This window comes from Coregonus lavaretus, assembly GCF_964263955.1.
Source record: "Coregonus lavaretus genome assembly, contig: SUPER_35_unloc_4, whole genome shotgun sequence".
Classification (NCBI taxonomy): domain Eukaryota; kingdom Metazoa; phylum Chordata; class Actinopteri; order Salmoniformes; family Salmonidae; genus Coregonus; species Coregonus lavaretus.
Window position 1 is genome coordinate 1,106,580 of NW_028167178.1, and position 22,957 is coordinate 1,129,536.

A 22,957-nucleotide genomic window follows, 5' to 3' on the forward strand; every position below is an offset into this window, starting at 1 on the left:
AGGGTACATATTCATAAAGCATCTCAGAGTAGGAGCGCTGATCTAAGATCAGGTCTTCCCACTTATTTATTATGATTTAAAAGGAAAAACTTATCCTAGATCAGCACTCCTACTATGAGAGGCTTTATGAATATGGGACAATCTACGATATTACCTATTACCCAGGTATGTTAGCACCGTTTCCGTTGATCACACATGGATGCATCCCAATACGTAGCTTGTTGTCATGGGCTGTTTGTCACAAGTTATGGTCATCATGTTATGGTTAGAGTATATGTGTAGAGGTCGGCTATTGTGAGCAAATGCTTTGACAGAGCTTGAGTCATCTTGATCCAGTATCACTTAATCCATCAGACACCGTGGAGCCCAGATGCCAAGTCAAGATTGATCAAAGGGGTTGCCAAGACAAACAAACACATCAAAAGAGATGAGTGCATACTGTGACTGCTTATCTATCAATTGCATTCTTCCTTGTACACTATATGACCAAAAGTATGTGGACGCCTGCTCGTCGAACATCTCATTCCAAAATCATGGGCAATAATATTGAGTTGGTCCCCCCTTTTCTGCTGTAACAGCCTCCAATCTTCTAGAAAGGCTTCCCAATAGATGTTGGAACACTGCTGCGGGGACTTGCTTCCATTCAGCCACAAGAGCCTTAGTGAGGTCGGGCACTGATGTTGGGTGATTAGGCCTGGCTCGCAGTCGGAGTTCCAATTCATCCCAAAGGTGTTCGATGGGGTTGAGGTCAGGGCTCTGTGCAAACCAGTCAAGTTCTTCCACACCAATCTCGACAAACCATATGGACCTCGCTTTGTGCACGGGGGCATTGTCATGCTGAAACAGGAAAGGACCTTCCCCAAACTGTTGCCACAAAGTTGGAAGCACAGAATCGTCTAGAATGTCATTGTATGCTCTATCATTAAGGTCTCCCTTCACTGGAACTAAGGGGCCTAGCCCGAACCATGAAAAACAGCCCCAGACTATTATTCCTCCTCCATCAAACTTTAAAGTTAGCACTATGCATTTGGGCAGGTAGAGTTCTACTGGCATCCGCCAAACCCAGATTTGTCTGTTGGACTGCCAGATGGTGAAGCGTGATTCGTCACTCCAGAGAACGCTATTCCACTGCTTCAGAGTATAATGGTGGCAAGCTTTACACCACTTCAGCCAACGCTTGGCATTGCGCACGATGATCTTAGGCTTGTGTGCGGCTGCTCGGCCATGGAAACCCATTTCATGAAGCTCCCGACAAACAATTATTGCGCTTACATTGCTTCCAGAGGCAGTTTTGAACTCAGTAGTGTTACAACCGAGGACATACGATTTTTATGCGCTACGCGCTTCAGCACTCGGTGGTCCCGTTCTGTGAGATTGTGTGGCCTACCACTGTTCCTCCTAGACGTTTCCACTTCACAATAACAGCACTTACAGTTGACCGGGGCAGCTCTAGCAGACTTGTTGGAGAGGTGGCATCCTGAAAGTCACTGAGCTCTTCAGTAAGGCCATTCTATTGCCAATGTTTGTCTATGGAGATTGCATGGCTGTGTGCTCGATTTTATACACCTGTCAGCGACGGGTGTCGCAGAAATAGCCAAATCCACTAATTTGAAGGGGTGTCCACATACTTTTGTATATATAGTGTATGTTGCTTTGCCCAAATAATAGTAATCAATCATCACTATGAAAGGCATTAGATTATTGCTATGAACTATTGAGCAATCAGTTGTGACGGGTGTGACCTTTTGTAGGAACAGAAACCATCATCAAACTCTAACATCAAATACTATTGGTACATGTGGCATACCAATCAACTCATCAACCAATTTAGTGGCCTTGTGGTTAGTGTCTGCCCTAACATTGGAAGGTTAGGGTTTTGATCCCCGGTCAAGTTATGCAATGCCTGTCTGCTTGGCACTCAGAATTAGTGTCCTGTCCATAGGCAGGTGGCCATTTATTGAGATGACTACAGTACGAAGACAGCTCTGCAGAGTGGTCACTAGCTGCCACAGTCATAAAATCTGAATTTAAACCTTACCTTAACCACACTGCTAACCCTAATGCCTAACCCTAACCTTAAATTAAGACAAAAAGGCCCATTTTTGTTTTCATGGATTTTTACGATATAGACAATTTTTACTTGGCAGCTGGCCCATTTATCAGAAAGCGCTCACTTCTGCCTCCAGGGCAAGACTCATGACAAATGTCAACCTGCGTCCATAGGGTGTACATGTACTTGTTGACCAAGATGCCTCACACTATAGAAACAGGCTCCGTCAAGGCTTACTTTACTTACATGTTGCATAAGGATCAAAGAGGCAGACGAGCCAGGTGGCCTTTAAAATTGTCATCCTTTATTGTCTCTCTCATCTTCTTTACAATGATGACTGTTCTGGACAATATGCAGTGCAACTATTGAGATACAGTGGGGGAAAAAAGTATTTAGTCAGCCACCAATTGTGCATGTTCTCCCACTTAAAAAGATGAGAGAGGCCTGTAATTTTCATAATAGGTACACGTCAACTATGACAGACAAAATGAGAAAAAAATATCCAGAAAATCACATTGTAGGATTTGTAATGAATTTATTTGCAAATTATGGTGGAAAATAAGTATTTGGTCAATAACAAAAGTTTCTCAATACTTTGTTATATACCCTTTGTTGGCAATGACACAGGTCAAACGTTTTCTGTAAGTCTTCACAAGGTTTTCATACACTGTTGCTGGTGTGTGAAAACCTTGTGAAGACTTAAATCCGTTCTACCTAATTTCTACCAGCATGTTAAATGTGCAACCAGAGGGAAAAAAACTCTAGACCACCTTTACTCCACACACAGAGACACATACAAAGCTCTCCCTCGCCCTCCATTTGGCAAATCTGACCATAACTCTATCCTCCTGATTCCTGCTTATAAGCAAAAACTGAAGCAGGAAGCACCAGTGATTCGGTTAATAAAAAAGTGGTCAGATGACGCAGATGCTAAGCTACAGGACTGTTTTGCTAGCACAGACTGGAACATGTTCCGGGATTCTTCAGACAGCATTGAGGAGTACACCACATCACTCACTGGCTTCATCAATAAGTGCATCGATGATGTCGTCCCCACAGTGACCGTACGTACATACCCCAACCAGAAGCCATGGATTACAGGAAACATCCGCACTGAGCTAAAGGGTAGAGCTGCCGCTTTCAAGGAACGGGACTCTAACCCGGACGCTTATAAGAAATCCCGCTATGACCTCCGACGAACCATCAAACAGGCAAAGAGTCGATACAGGTCTAAGATTGAATCATACTACACTGGCTCTGACGCTCGTCGGATGTGGCAGGGCTTGAAAACTATTACAGACTACAAAGGGAAGCACAGCCGCGAGCTGCCCAGTGACACAAGCCTACCAGACGAGCTAAACCACTTCTATGCTCGCTTCGAGGCAAGCAACACTGAAGCATGCATGAGAGCACCAGCTGTTCCGGACGACTATGTGATCACGCTCTCCGTAGCCGATGTGAGAAAGACTTTTAAGCAGGTCAACATTCACAAGGCCGCAGGGCCAGACGGATTACCAGGACGTGTACTCCGAGCATGTGCTGACCAACTGGCAAGTGTCTTCACTGACATTTTCAACATGTCCCTGACTGAGTCTGTAATACCAACATGTTTCAAGCAGACCACCATAGTCCCCGTGCCCAAGAACTCTAAGATAACCTGCCTAAATGACTACCGACCCGTAGCACTAACGTCTGTAGCCATGAAGTGCTTTGAAAGACTGGTCATGGCTCACATCAACAGCATAATCCCAGAAACCCTAGACCCACTCCAATTTGAATACCGCCCCAACAGATCCACAGATGATGCAATCTCTATCGCACTCCACACTGCCCTTTCCCACCTGGACAAGAGGAACACCTATGTGAGAATGCTATTCATTGACTACAGCTCAGCATTCAACACCATAGTGCCCTCTAAGTTCATCACTAAGCTAAGGATCCTGGGACTAAACACCTCCCTCTGCAACTGGATCCTGGACTTCCTGACGGGCCTCCCTCAGGTGGTAAGGGTAGGTAACAACACATCTGCCACACTGATCCTCAACACGGGGGCCCCTCAGGGGTGCGTGCTCAGTCCCCTCCTGTACTCTCTGTTCACCCATGACTGCATGGCCAGGCACGACTCCAACACCATCATTAAGTTTGCCGACGACACAACAGTGGTAGGCCTGATCACCGACAACGATGAGACAGCCTATAGGGAGGAGGTCAGAGATCTGGCCGTGTAGTGCCAGGACAACAACCTCTCCCTCAACGTGACCAAGACAAAGGAGATGATTGTGGACTACAGGAAAAAAAAGAGGACTGAGCACGCCCCCATTCTCATCGACGGGGCTGTAGTGGAACAGGCTGAGAGCTTCAAGTTCCTTGGTGTCCACATCACCAACGAACTATCATGGTCCAAACACACCAAGACAGTCGTGAAGAGGGCACGACAAAGCCTATTCCCCCTCAGGAGTCTAAAAAGATTTGGCATGGGTCCTCAGATCCTCAAAAAATTCTACAGCTGCACCATCGAGAGCATCCTGACTGGTTGCATCACCGCCTGGTATGGCAACTGCTTGGCCTCTGACCGCAAGGCACTACAGAGGGTAGTGCGTACGGCCCAGTACATCACTGGGGCAAAGCTCCCTGCCATCCAGGACCTCTATACCAGGCGGTGTCAGAGGAAGGCCCTCAAAATTGTCAAAGACTCCAGCCACCCTAGTCATAGACTGTTCTCTCTGCTACTGCACGGCAAGCGGTACCAGAGTGCCAAGTCTAGGTCCAAAAGACTTATCAACAGCTTCTACCCCCAAGCCATAAGACTCCTGAACAGCTAATCATGGCTACCCGGACTATTTGCACTGCCCCCCCACCCCATCCTTTTTACGCTGCTGCTACTCTGTTAAGTAAGTATTTATGCATAGTCACTTTAACTCTACCCACATGTACATATTACCTCAACTACCTCAACTAGCCGGTGCCCCCGCACTCTGCAACGGTACCCCCCTGTATATATAGCCTCCCTACTGTCACTTTATTTTACTGTATATATAGCCTCCCTACTGTCACTTTATTTTACTTCTGCTCTTCTTTTCTCAACACTTTTTTTGTTGTTGTTTTATTCTTACTTTTTTTGTTTAAAATAAATGCACTGTTGGTTAAGGGCTGTAAGTAAGCATTTCACTGTAATGTCTGCACCTGTTGTATTCGGCGCATGTGACCAATAAAATTTGATTTGATTTGATTTGATTTTGGCCCATTCCTCCATGCAGATCTCCTCTAGAGCAGTGATGTTTTGGGGCTGTCGCTGGGCAACACAGACTTTCAACTCCCTCCAAAGATTTTCTATGGGGTTGAGATCTGGAGACTGGCTAGGCCACTCCAGGACCTTGAAATGCTTCTTACGAAGCCACTCCTTCGTTGCCCGGGCGGTGTGTTTGGGATCATTGTCATGCTGAAAGACCCAGCCACGTTTCATCTTCAATGCCCTTGCTGATGGAAGGAGGTTTTCACTCAAAATCTCACGATACATGGCCCCATTCATTCTTTCCTTTACAGGGATCAGTCGTCCTGGTCCCTTTGCAGAAAAACAGCCCCAAAGCATGATGTTTCCACCCCCATGCTTCACAGTAGGTATGGTGTTCTTTGGATGCAACTCAGCATTCTTTGTCCTCCAAACACGACGAGTTGAGATTTTACCAAAAAGTTATATTTTGGTTTCATCTGACCATATGACATTTTCCCAATCCTCTTCTGGATCATCCAAATGCACTCTAGCAAACTTCAGATGGGCCTGGACATGTACTGGCTTAAGCAGGGGGAGACGTCTGGCACTGCAGGATTTGAGTCCCTGGTGGCGTAGTGTGTTACTGATGGTAGGCTTTGTTACTTTGGTCCCAGATCTCTGCAGGTCATTCACTAGGTCAATCAATCAATCAATTTTATTTTATATAGCCCTTCGTACATCAGCTAATATCTCGAAGTGCTGTACAGAAACCCAGCCTAAAACCCCAAACAGCTAGTAATGCAGGTGTAGAAGCACGGTGGCTAGGAAAAACTCCCTAGAAAGGCCAAAACCTAGGAAGAAACCTAGAGAGGAACCAGGCTATGAGGGGTGGCCAGTCCTCTTCTGGCTGTGCCGGGTGGAGATTATAACAGAACCATGCCAAGATGTTCAAAAATGTTCATAAGTGACAAGCATGGTCAAATAATAATCAGGAATAAATCTCAGTTGGCTTTTCATAGCCGATCATTAAGAGTTGAAAACAGCAGGTCTGGGACAGGTAGGGGTTCCATAACCGCAGGCAGAACAGTTGAAACTGGAATAGCAGCAAGGCCAGGCGGACTGGGGACAGCAAGGAGTCACCACGGCCGGTAGTCCCGACGTATGGTCCTAGGGCTCAGGTCTCTCAGTTGGCTTTTCATAGCCGATCATTAAGAGTTGAAAACAGCAGGTCTGGGACAGGTAGGGGTTTCGTAACCGCAGGCAGAACAGTTGAAACTGGAATAGCAGCAAGGCCAGGCGGACTGGGGACAGCAAGGTGTCAGCATGCCCGGTAGTCCTGACGTATGGTCCTAGGGCTCAGGTTCTCAGAGAGAAAGAGAGAACGAGAGAATTAGAGAGAGCATACTTAAATTCACACAGGACACTGGATAAGACAGGAGAAGTACTCCAGGTATAACCAACTAACCCCAGCCCCCCGACACATAAACTACTGCAGCATAAATACTGGAGGCTGAGACAGGAGCGGTCCGGAGACACTGTGGCCCCATCCGAAGAAACCCCCGGACAGGGCCAACCAGGAAGGATATAACCCCACCCACTCTGCCAAAGCACAGCCCCCGCACCACTAGAGGGATATCCTCAACCACCAACTTACAATCCTGAGACAAGGCCGAGTATAGCCCACAGAGGTCTCCACCACAGCACAAACCAAGGGGGGGCGCCAACCCAGACAGGAAGATCACGTCAGTAACTCAACCCACTCAAGTGACGCACCCCTCCTAGGGACGGCATGAAAGAGCACCAGCAAGCCAGTGACTCAGGCCCTGTAACAGGGTTAGAGGCAGAGAACCCCAGTGGAGAGAGGGGAACCGGCCTGGCAGAGACAGCAAGGGCTGTTCGTTGCTCCAGAGCCTTTCCGTTCACCTTCACACTCCTGGGCCAGACTACACTCAATCATAAGACCTACTGAAGAGATAAGTCTTCAGTAAAGACTTAAAGGTTGAGACCGAGTCTGCGTCTCTCACATGGGTAGGCAGACTGTTCCATAAAAATGGAGATCTATAGGAGAAAGCCCTGCCTCCCGCTGTTTGCTTAGAAATTCTAGGGACAATTAGGAGGCCTGCGTCTTGTGACCGTAGCGTACGTATTGGTATGTACGGCAGGACCAACTCGGAAAGATAGGTAGGAGCAAGCCCATGTAACGCTTTATAGGTTAACAGTAAAACCTTGAAATCAGCCCTTGCCTTAACAGGAAGCCAGTGTAGGGAAGCTAGCACTGGAGTAATATGATCAAATTTCTTGGTTCTAGTCAGGATTCTAGCAGCCGTATTTAGCACTAACTGAAGTGTATTTAGTGCTTTATCCGGGTAGCCGGAAAGTAGAGCATTGCAGTAGTCTAACCTAGAAGTAACAAATGCATGGATTAATTTTTCTGCATCATTTTTGGACAGAAAATTTCTGATTTTTGCAATGTTACGTAGATGGAAAAAAGCTGTCCTTGAAACAGTCTTGATATGTTCGTCAAAAGAGAGATCAGGGTCAAGAGTAACGCCGAGGTCCTTCACAGTTTTATTTGAGACGACTTTACAACCATCAAGATGAATTGTCAGATTTAACAGAAGATCTCTTTGTTTCTTGGGACCTAGAACAAGCATCTCTGTTTTGTCCGAGTTTAAAAGTAGAAAGTTTTCAGCCATCCACTTCCTTATGTCTGAAACACAGGCTTCTAGCGAGGGCAATTTTGGGGCTTCACCATGTTTCATTGAAATGTACAGCTGTGTGTCATCCGCATAGCAGTGAAAGTTAACATTATGTTTTCGAATAACATCCCCAAGAGGTAAAATATATAGTGAAAACAATAGTGGTCCTAAAACGGAACCTTGAGGAACACCGAAATGTACAGTTGATTTGTCGGAGGACAGACCATTCACAGAGACAAACTGATATCTTTCCGACAGGTAAGATCTAAACCAGGCCAGAACTTGTCCGTGTAGACCAATTTGGGTTTCCAGTCTCTCCAAAAGAATGTGGTGATCGATGGTGTCAAAGGCAGCACTAAGGTCTAGTAGCACGAGGACAGATGCAGAGCCTCGGTCTGACGCCATTAAAAGGTCATTTACCACCTTCACAAGTGCAGTCTCAGTGCTATGATGGGGTCTAAAACCAGACTTAAGCATTTCGTATACATTGTTTGTCTTCAGAAAGGCAGTGAGTTGCTGCGCAACAGCTTTTTCTAAAATTTTTGAGAGGAATGGAAGATTCGATATAGGCCGATAGTTTTTTATATTTTCCGGGTCAAGGTTTGGCTTTTTCAAGAGAGGCTTTATCACTGCCACTTTTAGTGAGTTTGGTACACATCCGGTGGATAGAGAGCTGTTTATTATGTTCAACATAGGAGGGCCAAGCACAGGAAGCAGCTCCTTCAGCAGTTTAGTAGGAATAGGATCCAGTATGCAGCTTGAAGGTTTAGAGGCCATGATTATTTTCATCATTGTGTCAAGAGATATAGTACTAAAACACTTAAGTGTCTCTCCCGATCCCAGGCCCTCGCAGAGCTGTGCAGATCCAGGACAGCTAAGCCCTGGAGGAATACGCAGATTCAAAGAGGAGTCCGTAATTTGCTTTCTAATGGTCATGATCTTTTCCTCAAAGAAGTTCATGAATTTATTACTGCTGAAGTGAAAGCCATCCTCTCTTGGGGAATGCTGCTTTTTAGTTAGCTTTGCAACAGTATCAAAAAGAAATTTTGGATTGTTCTTATTTTCCTCGATTAAGTTGGAAAAGTAGGATGATCGAGCAGCAGTGAGGGCTCTTCGGTACTGCACGGTACTGTCTTTCCAAGCTAGTCGGAAGACTTCCAGTTTGGTGTGGCGCCATTTCCGTTCCAATTTCCTGGAAGCTTGCTTCAAAGCTCGGGTATTTTCTGTATACCAGGGAGCTAGTTTCTTATGACAAATGTTTTTCGTTTTTAGGGGTGCAACTGCATCTAGGGTATTGCGCAAGGTTAAATTGAGTTCCTCAGTTAAGTGGTTAACTGATAGGTCCCCCCGTGTGGTTCTGGGATTTTTGCTCACCGTTCTTGTGATCATTTTGACCCCACGGGGTGAGAACTTGCATGGAGCCCCAGATCGAGGGAGATTATCAGTGGTCTTGTATGTCTTCCATTTCCTAATAATTGCTCCCACAGTTGATTTCTTCAAACCAAGCTGCTTACCTATTGCAGATTCAGTCTTCCCAGCCTGGTGCAGGTCTACAATTTTGTTTCTGGTGTCCTTTGACAGCTCTTTGGTCTTGGCCATAGTGGAGTTTGGAGTGTGACTGTTTGAGGTTGTGGACAGGTGTATTTTATACTGATAACAAGTTCAAACAGGTGCCATTAATACAGGTAACGAGTGGAGGACAGAGGAGCCTCTTAAAGAAGAAGTTACAGGTCTGTGAGAGCCAGATATCTTGCTTGTTTGTAGGTGACCAAATACTTATTTTCCACCATAATTTGCAAATAAATTCATAAAAAATCCTACAATGTGATTTTCTGGAAAAAAAATTCTCAATTTGTCTGTCATAGTTGACGTGTACCTATGATGAAAATTACAGGCCTCTCTCATCTTTTTAAGTGGGAGAACTTGCACAATTGGTGGCTGACTAAATACTTTTTTCCCCCACTGTAGATGTGGAATTAGATACATCACCTAAATGTTTTCTCGTATTTGTCTGGACAAAAACACACATGGAACAGAAACTCTTTATGATATGACCTCCTAATCTCAGTTACATATATACTGTCTTATCAGATCAGCCACACATTTCAATTTATGCACATATTCAAAAGGTTAGCATACAATAAGCACTAACTAATAACTAAAGTATCACTTTGAAAGCAGACATTTCCTGCCCTATCAGTACAGAGAAAAATGGAGAGCTGTAACTACATACTGATGACAGTTTAACCACATACTGTATTACCACAAAATTAATTTGTATCACTCAACTTCACTTGAATGATGAAGCTTGAGGGGTTTTCTGGAGGTTGCCAACTGCATTCCTATCCACCTCCCAGACACTCCTATGCACCTCCCAAACACTCCAATGCACCTCCCAGACACTCCTATGCACCTCCCAGACACTCCTATGCACCTCCCAGACACTCCTATACATCTCCAAGACACTCCTATGCACCTCCAAGAAACTATCCAATGATGGTAGCCCCTCTTCCCCACTATATAAACATTTTGAATACCAGTATATCATTAGCCTGGTCCAAGAACTGTTAGTGCTATCATGCCAACTTGTCATGTTTGGCTTGGCAATGGAGTTGGCAAGAGATACAGTATGTGGCTAGGCTAATATATCACACTTCAGTAGAATTCGTAAGTGTAAATTTATTTGTAAAGTGCTTGTCAAATATTGATCATGGTACCCTACACAATAATATGGCGAAGTTACACATGGCAAGGCACTATGTGGTGTGCAGTACATTGAGTTTGAGTTTGTTTTGGCCGCTATGGACGCAAAATACACTGTAAGCTACCCATCTACAGGCACATGATAATGTTAGGAAGTCACATTTAGGGTCTGAGTTGGCTTGTTATTGGGTGCATTCTAGTCATCTTTATTGCAGCCGTGCTGTGCATCACAGAATGTTGCTTATGGCTCCTAGGTACGCTAAACACTGCTGCAGATCTAGCAATCTGTGCAGCGCAAGTGCAATAAAGACAACCTGGAACGTGACCACAGTCATACAACGTGTTTGAGGTGATCAATTTGAGCAAGGCGAGGTGTATAATGGCTAATCTTAATCACATAATGAGTAGTTATTTGGGATGCAAAATAATTTGTAAATCACTTATTCCACGCAGTCCGACTGTAATAAAGACAACCTGGAACATGTCCACAGCCATATTTCCACTGGCAAGTAACAATAATGTTGAGTAGCAGTCAAGGGTTCTCTACCACACTCTAATCTGTGCAGTGCATCTGCAATAAAGACGACCTGGAACATGCCCAGTCATGTTTACACTGGGCTTACCTGTCAGGCAGGTAACAGAGATGTTTAGCAGTTGCGGGGGGTGGTTGAACAGGCTGGCCATTCAGTGTCCAGTGGATCCTCCCTTCAGGATACCCCTCCCTGGCCTCACAGTGGTACGTTTCATGAGGAGAGCTTCCTTCACTGATGGGTCACTATAGATGTGTGCTGTAGTTTGCTGGAATGGACACGGGGGGGGTGTTTCCAGGTCATTTAGCTCAGTTGGTAGAGCATGGCGCTTGCAACGCCAGGGTTGTGGGTTTGATTCCCACAGGGGGCCTGTATGAAAAATGTATGCACTCACTAACTGTAAGTCGCTCTGGATAAGAGCGTTTGCTAAATGACTAAAATGTAAATGTAAAATTTAGAACTTGTGTTTTGAGTTGTAAATTGGTGGACACGAGTAAAATCTCCTCAAATATGGTACATTTCCTCAAATGTCATACTGTAGAGCCCTCTTTTCATGCAGTGATGAGATGAGGGAATGAATTGATGATTGAACATTCAAATGAACAATGACAAATTAAACAAAGCAGAATCTCATTTTAACTAGAGAAATTACTAATTATTATTCAGCCAAAATCTCTCATGTATGACATTTAAAAAAGCAATTGAAAACCACTCAGACAGAAGGGAACGGCACCGGCATCACTCACCGACGATGGTAAGAATCACATTAGCGTAAATGAGTGTAGCGTTGGAAGTCTTGTAGTAATGTGTGTAAGTTCCTTCGTCTGTGACAGAGACATTGGTGATGAGCAGGGAGCAGTTCCCAACCTCTAAGTTCAGGAAGAGCTGAGTTGTGCTCCGATAGCGAGGGTGTTGTCATTGCCGTTAACAGTTTTGTCATCGATGTAGTAGTTGACAACTGTGTGGTCGCTCCTCTGCCAGACTAGGGTGGGTTGCTCACTGGGAGTGCAGGAGTAGGGGAGTAGGACCTCTTGTCCAGTAAGAGCAGTCACAGAATCCGTTGAATACCCATTTTACATTTTAGTCATTTAGCAGAAGCTCTTCTCCAGGCACTATGCATTCGGGCAGGTAGTGTTCTCATGGCATCCGCCAAACCCAGATTCGTCCGTCGGCCTGCCATATGGTGAAGCGTGATTCATCACTCCAGAGAATGCGTCTCCACTGCTCCAGAGTCAAATTGCGTCATGAAGCTCCTGACGAACAGTTATTGTGTTGAAGTTGCTTCCAGAGGCAGTTTGGAACTCGGTAGTGAGTGTTGCAACAAGTTCACAGCACTAGCCGGTCCCGTTCTGTGAGCTTGTGTGGCCTACCACCTCGTGGCTGAGCCGTTGTTGCTCCTAGACGTTTCCACTTCACAATAACAGCCCTAACAGTTGACCGGGGAAGCTCTAGCAGGGCAGACATTTGACGAACTGACTTGTTGGAAAGATGGCATCCTATGACGGTGCCACGTTGAAAGTCACTGAGCTCTTCAGTACAGGCCATTCTACTGCCAATATCTGTCTATGGAGATTGCATGGCTGTGTGCTCAATTTTTTACACCTGTCAGCAACGGGAGTGCCTGAAATAGCCGAATCCACTCATTTGAAGGGGTGTCCACATACTTTTGTATAGTTTATCAGGATTCTTTATGTATTACGATTCGATACTGCAATTTTATTGCGATTCGATATTCCAAACATATTGCTCACTATATTTCTGCTGCAACGGGACAAGAGAGAGACATTGAAAAATGAGTTTTGATCAGTCATGGAGATAAAAGTGCTGAAAACACGTTGGCTTACCATTTAAAAAGAAGATGGAGAACAAGATTTAGCTCAGGTACAATCGGCAACAACAGTATTTGGTGGTGTGGCTGTGGTGACGTGACAAAATGGCGAATTGAACACACAGCGGTGCAAGTGACCTCAAGATAAAAACGTAATTATCAATATCAGTAAGTTAGACTAAATATTAGCACTTCATGTACTCGTGGGTAATAACATTCAATCTGGATAATAGCACAAAACAAATCATAAGGCTAGAGGAATTTATCGACAAATATTACAACAACAAGCAACACTCAAACATGACGGAGGATAAACGAGGAGAATCAATCTCCAAAAGAAAACGCAACTCCTTGACGGATACAGATGATTTATGCTTTTCACCACTGGGACTGGTAAGAGTGGAAAGCGATCTGTTGAAGTCGATAAATGACAAACTGGGCATACTAGAGTTGGTCAGTAATGATGTAAAGGAGTTGAAGGCGAGTCTTGAAATGAGTGACGAAAAAGCTGCGATAATGGAGAAAGATACAAAAAAGCTAAAAGGGACAGTCACTAAGATAGAAACGGACATTAAGGAACTTAAAAAGAGAACAACTTTCTGAGAGAAGCCTTACTAGACATACAGACTAGATCGATGAGAGAAAATCTAGTACTTACGGGTATCCAAGAAAAAGAAGGAGAGGTTCCAGAAAAAATTGTGAAGGACAGTGCTTCAAATCCCACTTGAGGTAAAATACTTGCTGGCACAAAAATAGGCATGAATGATCAGTTCCCGAGGGAGATTGCAGAACGGCGCAAAGTTCTGTACCCAATCTTCAAGGAAAATAGATTAAAAGGGAAGCGTGTTGCTCTCATAGTCGATAAACTGTATATTGACAACTAAATGTTCACAGACACAAAGACTACTCCATGGCTATTCTGAAAGTTCTAATAGAGGAGTCGAATAATGGAACACCCAATATTAGCCATGGTAGGGATTGTAATAATAAAACACATTTATAGTATTTTATAAAGGGATAAGACGGAATTACAAGAAACGATAACAAGCGAAATAATACATCTTCAAATATAACTAATTAGAACACAAATACTCAATCAACATAGTGGAGATAAAAACATAGCAAACAGAAGACATAGAAGGTACAGTATGTGGGTATGTGTGTGTCACGAGTGTCAGTGTAATGCGGTGGATCGAAGTCAGGCACAGGACACAGAACTCGAAGAAACGTACTTTACTGAGAAAAGTAAAGAATACAACACAGAATACCTCCACACAGGGAGGAACTAACCCGCTCACCAATGACACACGAAATGAAAAACAACCACGCACAAAACACATTGGGAGCCACTGGGTTAAATAGGGAAGGAGTGATCACATAATGGGCAACAGGTGTGTAACAATAGACAACAGGTGCAACATAGAAACATAGAACATAGATCGGCAGCAGCTAGTATTCCGGTGACGACGAACGCCGAAGCCTGCCCGAGCAAGGAGGAGGGGCAGCCTCGGCAGAATCCTTGACAGTGTGGATGTATTGTGATGGAAGGTGTGGTGTGCGTTTTTGTGTTTGGAAAAGTGTGGCGTTGAGTGAGAAAGGAAATGTTTGCATATCCCAGAACCAACGTGTGTCTCTGAGCAGGGGTTGTGAGAGAGGGCTTTCAATTTTCTGCAGATGAGGGATATACATTTTTTATGAAGTATACATCTAATCATTTTTTTTATTGTCCTATCATGATAGAACGGTCCCCAAACCCTATATCCTAGACACCCACCTGAGCGACCCATACACCAAAGAGAAGTCCCCATCTGTTTTATGGCCCTGCTGTAAGTTGCCTATATGCAGCAAAAACAGAAAGATAAATGCGATCAGAGACCTACTAGAGCAGCACCGCCCCCTCAATATTCTGAGCCTGCCTGGCTGGGTTGGTACTACAAAGCCAGAGCCCCCTGATGGGAGAGCATAATATACAAGGAAATTCTCAAAGCTGCTAATGAGAACCTTGACGACTTTGTACCTAGCCGATGGGGATTCCGTTGGGGTACCCCCACCCAGGTAGTGGCAGTGCTGGCTGCAGTAACCCATGGGGATGGGGTCACACTCGGACCATCAGAGAGGGGGCATATTATTGTGGCCCTGATGGCACAAAATAATCAAAGTTCTGACTGCATGGAGATGCTTGGGAAAAATGGTTACAACGGGGGACCAGAGTGTTTGTGTCTCAGGGGAAGAGGGTGGATCTGATCTTCATCAACTAAGACTTGACATAGGTTAATCAAATCTCAAATTGTTGTCAAGTTTTGCTCAATCTTGCATGCTTTCTCAAACAGCTGTAACTGTATATGCATTCGTAAATCAGGTCCTTTCTTGAGTTGGGCTCTGGGATGGATATAACAACCATTGAGCATCTGAGCTTATGGTTGATTGTGGAGGAAAGGGGTTGAGTGTGTTAGAGTATGTGCGTGTGTGTGTATCCCACATCTGTTGCAAGGGGGTAAGGATGTTAGGGAGAATATAGGATGAACCACAATAATTGTTTGCTAAAATAATAATTCCTTAACAAAAATATAATGTAATATAATGGCAATCCGGGTTACAGGTAACAATCTTTCGCATGAACTTCCGACATTATTACGCATATTAATTGATAATGATGGAAATTAAGATATGCAAAATATTTGAATATAATTTGAATATATACAGTGGGGGGAAAAAGTATTTAGTCAGCCACCAATTGTGCAAGTTCTCCCACTTAAAAAGATGAGAGTGGCCTGTAATTTTCATCATAGGTACATGTCAACTATGACAGACAAATTGAGAAAAAAAAATCCTGAAAATCACATTGTAGGATTTTTAAAGAATTTATTTGCAAATTATGGTGGAAAATAAGTATTTGGTCAATAACAAAAGTTTCTCAATACTTTGTTATATACCCTTTGTTGGCAATGACACAGGTCAAACGTTTTCTGTAAGTCTTCATTTTGTCTGTCATAGTTGACGTGTACCTATGATGAAAATTACAGGCCTCTCTCATCTTTTTAAGTGGGAGAACTTGGTGGCTGAATAAATACATTTTTTCCCCACTGTATATATATATACAGTGAGTGAAAAAAGTATTTGATCCCCTGCTGATTTTGTACGTTTGCCCACTGACAAAGACATGATCAGTCTATAATTTTAATGGTAGGTTTATTTGAACAGTGAGAGACAGAATAACAACAACAAAATCCAGAATGTGTTATAAATTGATTTGCATTTTAATGAGGGAAATAAGTATTTGACCCCTCTGCAAAACATGACTTAGTACTTAGTGGCAAAACCCTTGTTGTCAATCACAGAGGTCAGACGTTTCTTGTAGTTGGCCACCAGGTTTGCACACATCTCAGGAGGGATTTTGTTCCACTCCTCTTTGCAGATCTTCTCCAAGTCATTAAGGTTTCGAGGCTGACGTTTGGCAACTCGAACCTTCAGCTCCCTCCACAGACTTCCTATGGGATTAAGGTCTGGAGACTGGCTAGGCCACTCCAGGACCTTAATGTGCTTCTTCTTGAGCCACTCCTTTGTTGCCTTGGCCGTGTGTTTTGGGTCATTGTCATGCTGGAATACCCATCCACAACCCATTTTCAATGCCCTGGCTGAGGGAAGGAGGTTCTCACCCAAGATTTGATGGTACATGGCCCCGTCCATCATCCCTTTGATGCGGTGAAGTTGTTCTGTCCCCTTAGCAGAAAAACACCCCCAAAGCATAATGTTTCCACCTCCATGTTTGACGGTGGGGATGATGTTCTTGGGGTCATAGGCAGCATTCCTCCTCCTCCAAACACAGCGAGTTGAGTTGATGCCAAAGAGCTCAATTTTGGTCTCATCTGACTACAACACTTTCACCCAGTTCTCCTCTGAATCATTCAGATGTTCATTGGCAAAGTTCAGACGGCCCTGTATATGTGCTTTCTTGAGCTGGGGGAACTTGCGGCCCCTGCAGGATTTCAGTCCTTCACGGCGTAGTGTGTTACTAATTGTTTTCTTGGTGACTATGGTCCCAGCTGCCTTGAGATCATTGACTAGATCCTCCCGTGTAGTTCTGGGCTGATTCCTCACCATTCTCATGATCATTGCAACTCCATGAGGTGAGATCTTGCATGGAGCCCCAGGCAGAGGGAGATTGACAGTTCTTTTGTGTTTCTTCCATTTGCGAATAATCACCAAGCTGCTTGGCGATGGTCTTGTAGCCCATTCCAGCCTTGTGTAGGTCTACAATCTTGTCCCTGACATCCTTGGAGAGCTCTTTGGTCTTGGCCATGGTGGAGAGTTTGGAATCTGATTGATTGCTTCTGTGGACAGATGTCTTTTATACAGGTAACAAACTGAGATTAGGAGCACTCCCTTTAAGAGTGTGCTCCTAATCTCAGCTCGTTACTTGTATAAAAGACACCTGGGAGCCAGAAATCTTTCTAATTGAGAGGGGGTCAAATACTTGTCTCCCTCATTAAAATGCAAATCAATTTATAACATTTTTGGCATGCGTTTTTCTGGATTATTTTGTTGTTATTCTGTCTCTCACTGTTCAAATAAACCTACCATTAAAATTATAGACTGATCATTTCTTTGTCAGTGGGCAAACGTACAAAATCAGCAGGGGATCAAATACTTTTTTCCCTCACTGGCGGTTGACATGCTTCTGTTTTGTGGGTGGCACTGTGTGCAGTTTTCGAAGGATGGGTCCTGGCCTCTCGGGGGACCTAGGGATCCGGGGGGACGGGGGTAGTATGCCGATCATTGGGATGACAACCCAACTTGGGATGGGGAGGGGCTTTAGCGGGGGGAATAGTGGAGAACAATTGGTGGGTTAGTTAGTAGCAATGCAAATATCCTGGTACAGCTACAGTTGAAGTCGGAAGTTTACATACACTTAGGTTGGAGTCATTAAAACTCGTTTTTCAACCACTCCACAAATGTCTTGTTAACAAACTATAGATTTGGCAAATCGGTTAGGACATCTACTTTGTGCATGACACAAGTAATTTTTCCAAGAATTGTTTACAGACAGATTATTTCACTTATAATTCACTGTATCACAATTCCAGTGGGTCAGATGTTTACATGCACTAAGTTGACTGTGCCTTTAAACAGCTTGGAAAATTCCAGAAAATTATGTCATGGCTTTAGAAGCTTCTGATAGGCTAATTGACATCATTTGAGTTAATTGGAGGTGTACCTGTGGATGTATTTCAAGGCCTACCTTCAAACTCAGTGCCTCTTTGCTTGACATCATGGGAAAATAAAAAGAAATCAGCCAAGACCTCAGAAAAAAATTGTAGTCCTCCACAAGTCTGGTTCCTCCTTGGGAGCAATTTCCAAACGCCTGAAGGTACCACGTTCATCTGTACAAACAATAGTGCGCAAGTATAAACACCATGGGAACACACAGCCGTCATATCGCTCAGGAAGGAGACGCGTTCTGTCTCCTAGAGATGAACTTACCTTGGTGCGAAAAGTGCAAATAAATCCCAGAACAACAGCAAAGGACCTTGTGAAGATGCTGGAGGAAACTATAGTTTGTTAACAAGACATTTGTGGAGTAGTTGAAAAATGAGTTTTAATGACTCCAACCTAAGTGTATGTAAACTTCCGACTTCAACTGTATATGGAGGCTTAAATATCCTGACCTAGTGAGATATATATGGCAGAGACTCAATCAAGCTAGTCGTCTTTACTTCTTTCTTATGTTATTCTCGTTGGCAACAAAGGTTTAAAAAGTGTTGATAGGGGACAGAATGCGGTCGGATCATCATAAAATTAGCATATACATTACTCTTACTGAATTTCCACGTGGGCGAGGATATTGGAAATTTAATCAAAGCCTATTGGATGATAACCAATTGTTTTTAACCAGGACAGAGGAATTTATAACTGATTTTTTCTGACATAACATAGGTACAACAAATATTGTATTGGACACTTTTAAATCTGCACTTAGAAGCCATGCAATTCAGTACTCATCTCGAAAACAAAAGCAATTTATGTTAAAAAAGTCAATACTAACAAAGGAAATAGAAGGTCTAACAGAACAGATAGATAGCAATAAAAACTCTAACATAGAGGCTCAGAATAAATTAGAGAAATTAGAGAAATTGAGGAACTTATTCAAGAAAGATCAAGTGTAATATATTATAAAAATAAAGTAAACTGGATGGAATATGGGGAAAAATGCACCAAATTTATTTTTTTATCTTCAACATAGAAATGCTACCAAAATGAATTTAATGAAACTGGTTACAAATGACGGAGTCACCCATGATTCACCACATCTGATTTTAAATCCACAACTTCATTCACTCCACAGCCTCATAGAGGATCTAGATACATTTTCTAACCTCTCTGGATTACAACCAAATTATGATAAATGTACTATATACGTATTGGATCACAAAAAAAATTAAATGTTACATTACCATGTAGTTTACCAATAAAATGATCTAATGGTGATGTGGATATACTCTGAATACATATCCCAAATGAAATAAATGATCTCACTCCAATACATTTTAATAGAAAGTTAGCAAAGATCTTGCTACCATGGAAAGGTAAATGCCTGTCTATTTGTAAATACCTGTAAATACCTGTCTATTATTACATATTACAGCATTAGACCTATGACTAAAAGCTTCAGTCATACAAAAGTTATACTTACATCCCAACTGGTTCTGTAGAAAATTTGTAAGATTGTCTCACCCCATGGTCAAGAATGGCCTTTTTCCCTTTATTCAGATTACAACCTCTCACTTTCAGTTATTTGAAAAAGAAATCGGTTGCAGTTTCAATTGAATCCTCCAGAAACGACAGAACAAATAATGCAACAAATATTGTGGTTAAACTCATATATACTAATTGATGAAAACCATTATTGTTTAAAAAAAAAAAATTTTAAGGTATAAATCTTCGTAAATGATATCATAGGTAAGACTGGTGGCGTTATGTAGCACATGCAGCTATCAAAAACATATGGAAATGACTGCTCTACCCAAAATTACAACCAAATAATTGCAGCATTACCGCAAAAATGGAATAGGAAAGTGGAAGGGGGAAGAAGTAAGGAACTTGGCTGCCCTGCATTAAAGAACATCATTGATTAAAGAAAATTGTGATAAATAAAAAAGCATACGTTTCATTTTAGGACCAAAGGATTGACAGCCGTCCCATTTAGATAATATTTGGGAATAGGTTTTTGACGTACCGATGGCATAGTGTTTATGAATTTTAAAATTTAAATTATTATACACAATTCTTGCTTCCAATAGAATGTCATTTATATGGGGGATACAATCTTCCCAGCTCTGCAGATTTTGCTGCGAAGAGACAGAATCATTAGCTCATTTGTTTTGGTACTGTCCATTTGTAGCTTGTTTTTGGTCACAGGTCCAGGAATGGCTGAAGGATTGCAATATTTACCTGGAGCTAACCCTGCAGATAGCACTATTGGGTGATCTGAAAAGTCATAGTCAATCGGTCAATAATATAATAATACTTTTAGCAAAAAAAAATATTTTCAATTTACAATCTGTAGAAACAATGAGAATAGAAGGGTTCAGAACGTTTGTGAAACATCACAGTACAGTTGAAAAATATATGGCAAATAGAAATCCAATATGGATGGTGTTAAGAGATAGATGGGAGGTGTTGAATCGAGCTGAAGGATGGGACTAATAACAACTAACAACAACTAATAACAACAAGATAACTAATGTAAAGCATACTGTGTCCATAATAAGTATATAGATTATTGGTTGAGAGCTTTTGTGAAAGAGCGCAGTTAGAAAGATATGGCATATAGAAGCAAACCGGATGGACATCATGAAAATGATCGGAGAGTTTGAGGGTAGAGGAAGTTCAGGCGTAAAAACAAACAAAATAGAATTATTGTAAAATTGACAGTGTCCATAAAATGTATATACCGTATAAGCTGGAAGTAGAGGCCTAAGCGTTGTTGTTCACTAGTTTACTCCAATTAGGGAAGGGGTCATGGGGTTGGAAAGTAATAAAGGAAAATATATTTTTTTAAAGGATATGTGTATATATATGTATGTATATGTATGAATGTGTATATGTATCTTTGGAGGGAGCTGAATGTCCGTATTGCCCAGCGACAGCCCCGAAACCTGAAGGATCTGGAGAAGGTCTGTATGGAGGAGTGGGCCAAAATCCCTGCTGCAGTGTGTGCAAACCTGGTCAAGACCTACAGGAAACACAAGATCTCTGTAATGGAAAACAAAGGTTTCTGTACCAAATATTAAGTTCTGCTTTTCTGATGTATCAAATACTTATGTCATGCAATAAAATGCAAATTAATTACTTAAAAATCATACAATGTGATTTTCTGGATTTTTGTTTTAGATTCCGTCTCTCACAGTTGAAGTGTACCTATGATAAAAATTACAGACCTCTACATGCTTTGTAAGTAGGAAAACCTGCAAAGTCGGCAGTGTATCAAAGACTTGTTCTCCCCACTGTATATGTATATATATATATATATATATATATATATATATATATATATATATATATATATGCGAGAGAGAAAAAACATATGGGGGATTGGATGTGATGCAGACAATTACATTGATGGAAGTTACAATATATCTGCAATATTAAAGCTGATCTACCCCCAAACAAAAATAAATAAATAAAAAAAACAAAAAAGAAACAATAGTATCGCAATTTCCCCCATCACTTCCTCAGATAAGGCTTTTTTGCCTGTCTGTAAGGGTACACTACAGCTTTTTAAGTACCGCCTCAAAACCTCATTGTTAGATGGTGGCTAGTGTCTGTGTTACATAACATGTCAAGAAGACATCTTCATATTTTGGCACCACATATAATGTGCTTTATGCAAATACATGTTTACTAGGTTCATATTTCACACTCTTGTGGCTGTGTCAGGTTTCCCTTCTTCTTCTCCAGAGTCTGTCTGTGTCTAGTTAATGAAATTCTACCCAGGCCGAACCTTCAACGTTTGATAGACTGTATGCCTACTTTGTATTACCAACGGTATTGTAGCGAATGGTGGGGCAGGGAAGTGAAGCTAGGTTGCTGGTATGAAAGGCAAACACCCAACTCATCTTACCAATAGGGTTAACTCACTTTGTGGGAATTGCAACGTAGCTCATTTAGCGAGGATCGTTACACTGCCCCTCTGAATGGGAAGGCCCGTGCTTCGACTACTCAGACCCCTCACACGTCCGGGCCTTGAGTTCCGATGGCCTCACAACCGCCATCCTACTTCTGACACCAATGTAGTTAGCAGGGGGAAGGGAAGCAAACCCGGGTCGCGAACACTTGGTGGGACGACTTGGTGGGAATTGTAATGTGGCTCATATAGCAAAGTATGATTAATTGTATTATGTTAATCTGAATTTGAGACCACATCTAGGATGGCTTCAGGGGTTTATTGAAAGAAAGGTTCAAAATACCAAGGAGTAACATGTTCTGTTTCGGTGCTTAGCCTGCAAGTGTACTGGTGCCATGTTGGAAAATACATATCTGAAATTATCACCCTATGATCCATCTCAATCACTATTTTCAACAAAAAAAAATTATGTCTGTATGGCAGAATATAGTAACAGACTTATCAGTGGGGCACACAGAGGCCAACATGCCAACTACTGTCCACAGCAAAATAATGGAGATAATGAAGACAATAATTAAAACAAACAAATATAATACCGGTATACATACAAGTTTTTGTAGAATGACATTGTTAATGTACTTTTAGCCTGCAATCTGCCAGTGTAATGCTTTAACTGGCTATATTGAGCCTGTTTTACAACGCTATACGTCATACATAATCAACTGTTTTAAATGAAACACAATGTGTCAATGTAGAGGTGCAACTTTTTATGACAACATTAATTGAATCAAAAAGTTGTTAAAGATTGACTA